Source organism: Sminthopsis crassicaudata, chromosome 1, assembly GCF_048593235.1.
Source record: "Sminthopsis crassicaudata isolate SCR6 chromosome 1, ASM4859323v1, whole genome shotgun sequence".
Taxonomy (NCBI): domain Eukaryota; kingdom Metazoa; phylum Chordata; class Mammalia; order Dasyuromorphia; family Dasyuridae; genus Sminthopsis; species Sminthopsis crassicaudata.
The window spans coordinates 431,267,438-431,276,078 of NC_133617.1; the positions used below are offsets into that span (position 1 = coordinate 431,267,438).

An 8,641-nucleotide genomic window follows, 5' to 3' on the forward strand; every position below is an offset into this window, starting at 1 on the left:
AAATAAGATTTAATCATTTTAGCTAATCAATTGTTATCAAAGCTAGGTAGATAAATCACATTTACCTTTAACTAAAAAAGAAGTGAGGTTAAAGGTCTTGTGCTATGGGCACCTGCCCTTTTTCCTGGAACAAAGCAAATCTTTCTCTTAACACACACCTCCACGGTAAAGGATCAGACAATCAGATAATCATAGATTTAGGGGGGGGAAGGGATCTTAGAGATCACCTTATCTAACTCCCTCAATTCACTAGATAAGGAAACTTAGTCGTCTCAGGATGACTTGTCCAAGGTCACATATATGTGTCAATACTAGGATTCAAACACCCAGCATTCTTTCCATTGGACTATCTCACTCAAACAATCAAAAAAACTCCCATACTTGGGTGACAAATTGGACCTAGGACCCTTCCTCCTCTTTATTTTTTTTATTTTTATTTTTTCCCTGAGGCTGGGGTTAAGTGACTTGTCCAGGGTCACATAGCTAGGAAGTGTTAAGTGTCTGAGACCAGATTTGAACTCCGTCCTCCTGAATTCAAGGCTGGTGCTCTATGCACTGCGCCACCTAGCGCCCCCCCCTTCCTCCTCTTTAGAAGATAAGGAAGATAAAGACCCTTCCTCATCCTTCTAGTCTTTCCAACTTTGGAGCCATCCAAGCTTCTAAAGAGTTGACATCATCTCCACTTTTCTGCCATGACCTGCCTCCCCCACATTTCCCTGAAAGACCAACCAAACAGGGCTTCCTCAGATAGTTGCAGGAGTCCTGCCCAGGGAAGACTTGGCATAGGAAAGGGGGGAAAGGCTGTCCCAGCCAAGACTGCCTCCTCTTGAGAGTTAAGAAAGGAAGAAAGTAGGGTGGTACAGTAGAAAGAGCTCTTTCAGAGGACCTGGGTTCAATTCTTGTCTCCAATACTACCAGTACAATTTTAAACAAGTCATTCAACTGCCTTAAGAGTTCAGAAGAACTCATCTGCAAAATGCAGATGATAATACTTCTACTGGCAACCTCCCTGAAGTTGCTGTGGGGCAAGAGTTTTGAACATCTTAAGAGTGCAAAAGAAATATGAATTATTTATGATCACCACCCAGAAGTAGCCAAGCCCATTTGCAGAGTCTACAAGGATTAAATGCTCTGCTGCTGTTGCTCCCCCTCCTCCTTCTGGAAGGGCAAAAACAAGGGCAGCATTCCATTCCTCCCAGGTTACCTCTGGCACATGGCCCCATTGCCTAATTGGGGAGGTCCCCCCCACCTGCTGCCCCTAAATCTCTGACTTGCCCAGCTTTGAGCTGCTTCAGGGTTATGAAAATGGAGCTGACACTGCCTGGGATCCCACTTTCTTTCTCCTCTCCCCATTTCTCCAGACTTGAGAGGATGAAGGATAGAAGAAAAAAAACATCCCAAATCATCTGAGATAGAAAGGGTTCCCTGTGGTCCCCAAAGAGTCAATCAAATGACACCCATTCGACATCCAAAATGTTTCAAGCTTTATGCAAGGCAATAGGAATGCAAGAACAAAATTGAAGCAGTTTCTACCCTCAAGAGGGTAATATAAATAATCCTATTTAATAGGGAAATACAATCTGTACATATATAGGGATAAATAAATATACCAAAATTATGATCAGAGATTTAGAGCTAAAGAAACCTTAGACAGCATTCAATCCGACCTCTTCCTTCTATAGAGAAGAATACTGAAGCTCAAGGTCTTAAGTGATGAGCCAGATGACACAAATAGCTCCAAAAGAACAATTTGTATACCTGCTCTCCTGGTTGTGAGTCCAGAACTCTGCTACACCAGGGATTGTTAAACTATTATGTGTGGTGAAAACTCCAGACTCAGAATTGTTGTTTGTTGTTATTCAGTCATTTCTGTTACATCCAACTATTTGTGACTATGGTAGGGATCAAGGGGGAGTTCTTGGCAGAGATAGCAGAATAGTTGGCCATTTCATTCTCCAGCTCATTTAACACATGAAGAAACTGAGGCAGAGGTTAAGGGACTTGCCCAGGGTCATATAGCTAGTAAGTATCTGGGGCCAGATTTGAATTTGAATTCAGTCTTTCTGACTCTAGGTCCAATAGTCACTGTATCACTAACACATAAACATGAATGCAGGATTATAAAGAAATTCATTTATATTTATAAATATGTGTACACACACACACATACATATTTACACACACACACACACATACACACACACACACACATATTTACACACACACTCACATATCTGCCAGTACACAGATCTCAAGTCAAGAGCTCTTGATGACTATACCTAAAGGGGTGGGGGTGGGAGTAGAAGGACTGGGGTAATTAGGAAAAGCTTCTGAGAAAAGGTAGCACAGGACCTGAATCTTGAAAGAAACCAGGGTTCTAAGAACTCCTTGGAAGCCCACTGCCCAATTATTTATGTCCCTAGTTTTGAAAGGAGACTCGGAGGGCAAAACAGCTCTGAAGTGGTTATCCCAAAGTCAAAGAGATTCTCTCTACCCTTGTTGGAGCAGCAGAGAAAAGGAGAAAGGCAGCCAGCTGCAGGAGGAATCAGAAAGGCCCCCAAAATGGAATAACAACAATGCCTTGGTTACCCGTACTCATGCCCTCCACCCTACAGGTATCAGATTACCTACTATAATACTCCCTGGGTGGTAGCTCGCCTGGCGTATTTTTAGACTCCCCCCCCCCCCCACCTCACTTAGATCTAACTAGAGCCAGATGCCTCCTCCTCCTCCTCTCACTGCATTTCACATTTCCCTCCACAGTCCAGCCTAATTGCACAGCCTCGGCTCCAGAGTGGTGTTTAGATAAGTCATGAGGGGAGCCAGCTGCCCCCACACACACACCCAGCCCCCCTGCCCCTGGGCTCCTCTCCCCTGTTCCCCTCTTGCTTTGCAGGAGCTGGAACCACATCCTTAAATGGGCCTCCAGCTCCATCAACGCTGCCAGATGCAAGTTGCTCCATTCCAGGGGCTATTGCCAATGCTTACGTCCCCAGTTCTTAACTGGGGGGGGCAGAGTATGTATCCCCAAATATTCTGTGGTTGCATATCAAGGATCCATGAACAAGGTTGAGGAAAAATTATAGCTTTGTTTCAACACAATTGGTTTCCTTTGTAACCTTCTATATTATATTTTATTTTATACATTTAACTTTAAATTATGCATTAACATGGTGCATTAACAACGTTTCTGAGGAGTCCATACGTTTCCCCAGACTGCCAAAAGGATCCATGACACAAAAATGTTTAAAAATCACAGCTGTACACTCTGAACACCCATCCCCCCAACAGATGCCCACAACCCTACTTCTACCCCCTTAGATCCCTGCATTCTGACTCCTAGAGCCCTTATTTCTCATCACTGGGTTGGTATTTCTAGACCGATACTGTTGCCTTGTCATTCTCTATGGTCAACAATGTGTCGTGCTGAAATTCTACCCCCAAAACTAAAACTACAGCTAGACTTTTTACAGTCTGTTGGAAGAGAAGAAAACACTGGGCACACCCACAAGTTGTATGCCGGCAAAACACAGAAACAGACTATACATAAATTCAATTGATTATCCAGGTGCCGAGGTTGGGAAAGATGAAGTAAAGAACTGCTCCATTGACTCAAAACAAGATTCCCAAAGGACCCAGAAATCCAAGTCATTTCTGGCTGGCTTTAATGTAGTTTGTCCTGGCCAGCTTCCCTCCTTCGTCATGTCTAGCTTGACTTAATGTGAAAATGAGAGGTCTTCTTGATGCTTACACCAACAGGGTGTATGGAAGTGAAGCAATAACTCTGAGGATGTAGTGGGGAGCCTGGCGAGATGAAAAACCGTCCCAGAGGGACCTACAAATTAGATAATCCCCCAGGAAATAATGGAAAACTCATATTCAGAGGCCTATACATCTATGTGTATATATGGAGCTATGTGATCTAAATATATAAACACGTGGGGTTTGTTGATTTGCTTCTGTTTAAACCTGTGATTTCACTGCTCTAGAACAGGAATTTTCAAACTTTTTGGTCTCAGAAGCTCTTTACATTCTTAAATTTTATGGGCAGTATCCCAAAGATCTTTGTTCACATAAGTTATGTCTATAGATATTTACCATATTTGAAATTTAAATGCTTTAATATTATTATGAAAAAGAGTTTTTACCTTGCAGGGCTCTAAAAGTCTTGGGGACTCCCAGGGATTCCTGGATGGCACTGAGAATTCCTAGCGTAGGGAATCTCCATAAGACAACTCCTTCCACTGATCTGCCCATTTGAAAATCGCCTACATCAGTGAAAAGCTAAATAACTTGACTAAGGGTCATGTAGAAATTACTCATCAGAGGAATTCCAACCTAGGTATTTCTGATTAGAATACACCTCCTATGTACATCTATATCCTCTATATGCATGTGGATACATGTATGTGTGTATATACTAGAATACATCTCTATGACATCTCTCATGTCATGAATATCACTTATATGTATAGGTGCATACTTGTATGTATGCATGTGTACACATATATGTGTGCACACACCTAAATCAAGTCTACTAAAACCAGTTCAGACTTACTAGGAATTAATTAATCGTTATAATTTCAGTGTAACATCAATACTTCAGAATTCCAGAAAGTCTACAAACTACAGTTTAAATTATTATTTAGGCTTAAAGAAATGATAGAAAAATTAATAATGCAACTTTTAAAAGTGTAATTTGCAGACTTTTTATCCCCACAGACCCAATTGTTAAACATTTGCCAGCCTAATCCTATTTTTCCTCCCTGTGTGTGGTACATGAGGAAGAAATAAGTGAAACATTTCCTTGTAATCTAAACGTTAGTCGGTATTTACTGTTATTACATACTAGAGGGAGGCAACCTGAATTTGTGCAGCATGCTGCAGAAGCTTTCTCTAGTCAGCAATTATCCACTATGTTAATATGAGGCAGCTCTCCAGAAAGCGATCAGTCCAGGGAAGGTTTAAAGAATGGAACAAAGTACCTGAAGGAGAGGGACAGGTTAAAGGCTTCTTCCTGCCTGGACCAACCTTTGCTGGAAGCCTTGACCTTTTCACATTTCCATTTCCATTTCTTGATCTTGCCTTTTTCCTCTAGCCTCTCCCTAACTCCACACCAGAAAATGTCTCTGGTGACTACAGCACAAAAGCCATCACCCAATGTTTTCCAATAAACCCCAGATTTCCATCACCCAATGTTTTCAAGTAAACCCCAGATTTCTCTCTCTCTCTCTGGGTATCATCTTGAGCAAGGAAAGGTCTCCTTCCCTGGGGAGGGGGGGTGTTAAGAGACAAATAGAATAGGCTGAACTGCTGTACAATGTCTTCCTACTCACTTGCCTTCATGAGCCTTATGCTAGCCACACCTCAAAGTCCCCTGACCCCATAGCCCCGCAGGAGCATCGAATATTGCTCCACATCTTTCAGAAGAGCCTCTGCAGCTGCCAACCCCTGATCTTGCTCTAAGAGAAAAGGCCTGGGCTAATCCCAAATTGCCTCAACTACTCAGGATTGCACACTCTACACCTCCTCTCTCAATCTGCCCTGAGCTTCTTTGAAGCTCTCCAAAGCTCAGCATCCAAACCAAGTCAGTGGTCCGGGCAGGAGCCCTTGCTTTCTGCCAGTCCCTACATTACCTACCACACAAGGCAGCGACAAGGAGTTATTGTTCTCCTTGTGGAGCTAAAAGCCACAGCACAGAGTTTTCTGCTCAGTCCCAGGGAGATGGCCGCTAAGTAGTCTCCCTTCCTTACAATCCCCCATACAGCCACACAACAGAGAAGGCGGGCATGGTTGATGGATCGGCCAGCCTTAAGGGTCCCACTGCCATGCTCCTGGGAGAGCTGCCATCCAGCCTGTGCTCTCAGCTCCATCACTCTCCAAGCAGGCCTTCTCTGAATGAGTTGCTGCTCACAGGGCCCACCTCTCACCAGTGAGAGCTTCGCCACTTCTTGGCTCTGTTTCCCGCCCACCTTGGAGCTTTCTGTTCAAGGCCTTTGAGCAGAAATGTCCCCCTGCCCTAGAATGTCCGTCCGGCTCATGAACCGGAGTACTGGCCCTCTACAGAGTGAAATGTAATAAATGTCTGTTGACTAGCACCTACTTCCTGAGGGTGTCAGACCCTATCAGATGGATGAGGGAAGAAATCGATTTCAGGGGTGTCCCTCCCCCAAATCCAAACCCCAGTAAGTTCCATTTTTAAAAATTTTGTTTTCCTTCCTAGCCCCCTTCTCTCTAGCCTCTAAGCCGGGGAAGCCAGGCTGCACCCCGCCAACTCCCACCCAGACCCAAGCGCAGGGCTTCACCCCGCTGGAGGGCGCTGCCGGGTCGCGATTCTGGCCCGGGTGGGTTCGGCCCGCACTGTCCGAACCAAAGTCACTGAGGAGTCCGGCCGTCGGAGTGGTGCGGCCCACCTAGCTGTCCCCCATCTGCAGACGTCTGTCGAGGGGACCGGGGTCCAGCGGGAGGTGCCCGCCAAGTGTGGGCACCAAGGCAGGAACGGGGCTGGCAGAGCCACAGGAGCTGTCCCGGCTCTCTCCTTCCCAAACTTTTCCCGCCCACATCGGCACTGGAGACTAAGGCGTCCCAGGAAGGAGGGGGCTAGGGGGTGAATGGAAGGTTTCAGAAAGACACGGAAAAGATGCCAGTCGCATCTGGGGAAACCTGACAGAGACGGGCGGGGGGCACTGGCTTCAGGGGGGCGCGAAGAGAGAAGCGGATCCGCTTCAAGCCCCAGCCCCCGCTCAGTCGTAGAAGCCTCCCTCCCCAAGCTTAGGTGGCCCTCTCTCTGCTGCGGTGGGGGCTCCAGGCATCCCCCCCCTCCTTCACTTCTCTCCCTCTGGGCTCCCCTAACCTCCGGAATCCCCAACTTCAACGCACCGCCCCCTCTCCACCCTTGTCCTGGGGCACTACTCACCAGGGCCGGCAGGGCTAGCAGCGGGACGGGCCAGGACGGGCTGGAACTGGAGGCGAGGCCGCCGGACTGTTTTGAAGCTCTGGGGCTGGAACTCTCTTCTCTCCCTCCCTTCTCCTCCTCCTCCTCCACCTCCTCCTCCTCGGGTGGTGAGGAGCCTCCTCCCCCATCCCACCCAACCCCACCCCTATTTTCCCCTCCCCTCCCCTCCTCCTGTCCCCAATCCCGCCTCCCGGGGCTGTGATGTCAAAAGCGGAGAGACTGGGCGTGTGAGAGAGAGCGGGGATGGAAACACCCTAAAAACAGATGAAGGAGGGGCCTCAGCATCGTATCCCCCCAGGCCCGTGACCCCCTTCTTTTTTGTTCACCTGGAGCTCCCAGAAACTCTGTTAAAGTTGGAAACCCAGTCGGTAGTGGGGATGGCTAGGCCCGGGATGCTTTGGGGATGCAAGCTTCCCTGAGCTTATCCAAAGCCCTTCTTCATTAGCCCTCTAACAAATGTTCTCAGCCCATCTCCTAACTAGCTTCTTCGAAGCACTTGGGGTCTAGTTTCAGTAAGCAGTGGGGCGGAGAGGGGTGGGGCAGTGGCGAGACCCTAAAGCGGACAGGGGAAAGAAAGAACAACTTTGCACAAACGGAGAGCGTTGTTTTGTACTTCGAGTCACCCTAAGAGCAGATCCCTGGCCCTGTCTACATCCTTTCCCAACCTCCAAGGACCTCAGATTTTTCCTCTCCTTTAATCTTCTTTCTGGCTGTTGGGAAGGGTGGGGGGTCATGGATGTGGTTGGGAGTAATTCTCACACCTCCCCCAGGTTCTGCCACTGATTGATTTGCTGTGTTTTCTCTTGTCATTCTATTTCTTTGGGCCTCAGTTTCCTCCTTTGTAACATGGGAAGGTTGCGGGATGGGGATCCCCCAGATTTCCAACTTTGACAATCCATGTTTCTATTAATCATTTTTTGAGCCGGGCTAACGGGGAGTCTGCTAGTAGTGCCTTTGGGCATAGACTAAGCTCCGGAAACCAGGGAGGTGGGGAGTGTGGAAATATGTGAGAATAGAGAAGGGGAAAGCAACCCAGCTGCAAGCAAGGGCCAGATGTGCTGCACATCAGGCGCCAGCGCAGCTGTCTGCCGTGTGTTTGTATTCAGCCTCTGGTCTATATGCAGAAAAGAAGGAAACCTGAGGGAATAAAAAACCTACCGAGTGGAATTGCGATATGAAGCAGGTTGTACAGACCCAGAAAAGGAAGCTTATCAAACAACGTCCCCGTTATATCTATGAGGAAACTGAAAGCTAGAGATGGTTAAGTGACTTGTCCAAGCTGGTCAATGGCAGAGCTGGGGACTCAGAGTTAACTGTTTTGATCTCTAGTCTGATGCTAGAATGAGGGTCCCACTTCCTCCATGACGACTTCTCCCTTCTGAACTCCAGCAAATGTGTGCTCTTAGCTCATGATATCTTAGCGGCTTTAAAAGTTTGGGCATACGGGTTTTATCCTTAGTTATTTGGGAGTAGGGTGAGGTCTATGTCTCTTTCTCAACTGGATTGTAAATTGGGGCAGTGTCATACTTTTTCGTATCTCAAATATACAAAGATTTCCTCATGTAGATAATTATGATACAATTGAGACCTTAAGAAGGGAGGTGGAAAGGGATAGGAGAATGGAGGGAGAAAAAGGAGAAATGGAGGAAAGACCGTTTCAGATGTCAAAAGTTGTCAAGAAAAAGG

At 46.8% G+C, this 8,641-nt stretch overlaps 1 protein-coding gene across 2 annotated transcripts in view; it reads right to left on the bottom strand.

Moving 5' to 3' along the window:
- EMP2 (epithelial membrane protein 2) overlaps positions 1-7,101 on the bottom strand; it is a 48,353-nt gene extending 41,252 nt beyond the window's left edge. The window contains exon 1 of one of the 2 annotated variants that reach the window (XM_074280531.1): positions 6,917-7,101. The gene's annotated coding sequence lies outside the window, so the exon portion shown is untranslated. The remainder of the gene's footprint in view (positions 1-6,916) is intronic. The other variant, XM_074280532.1, reaches the window with a different exon arrangement.
- Between the last annotated feature and the right edge of the window lie 1,540 nt (positions 7,102-8,641).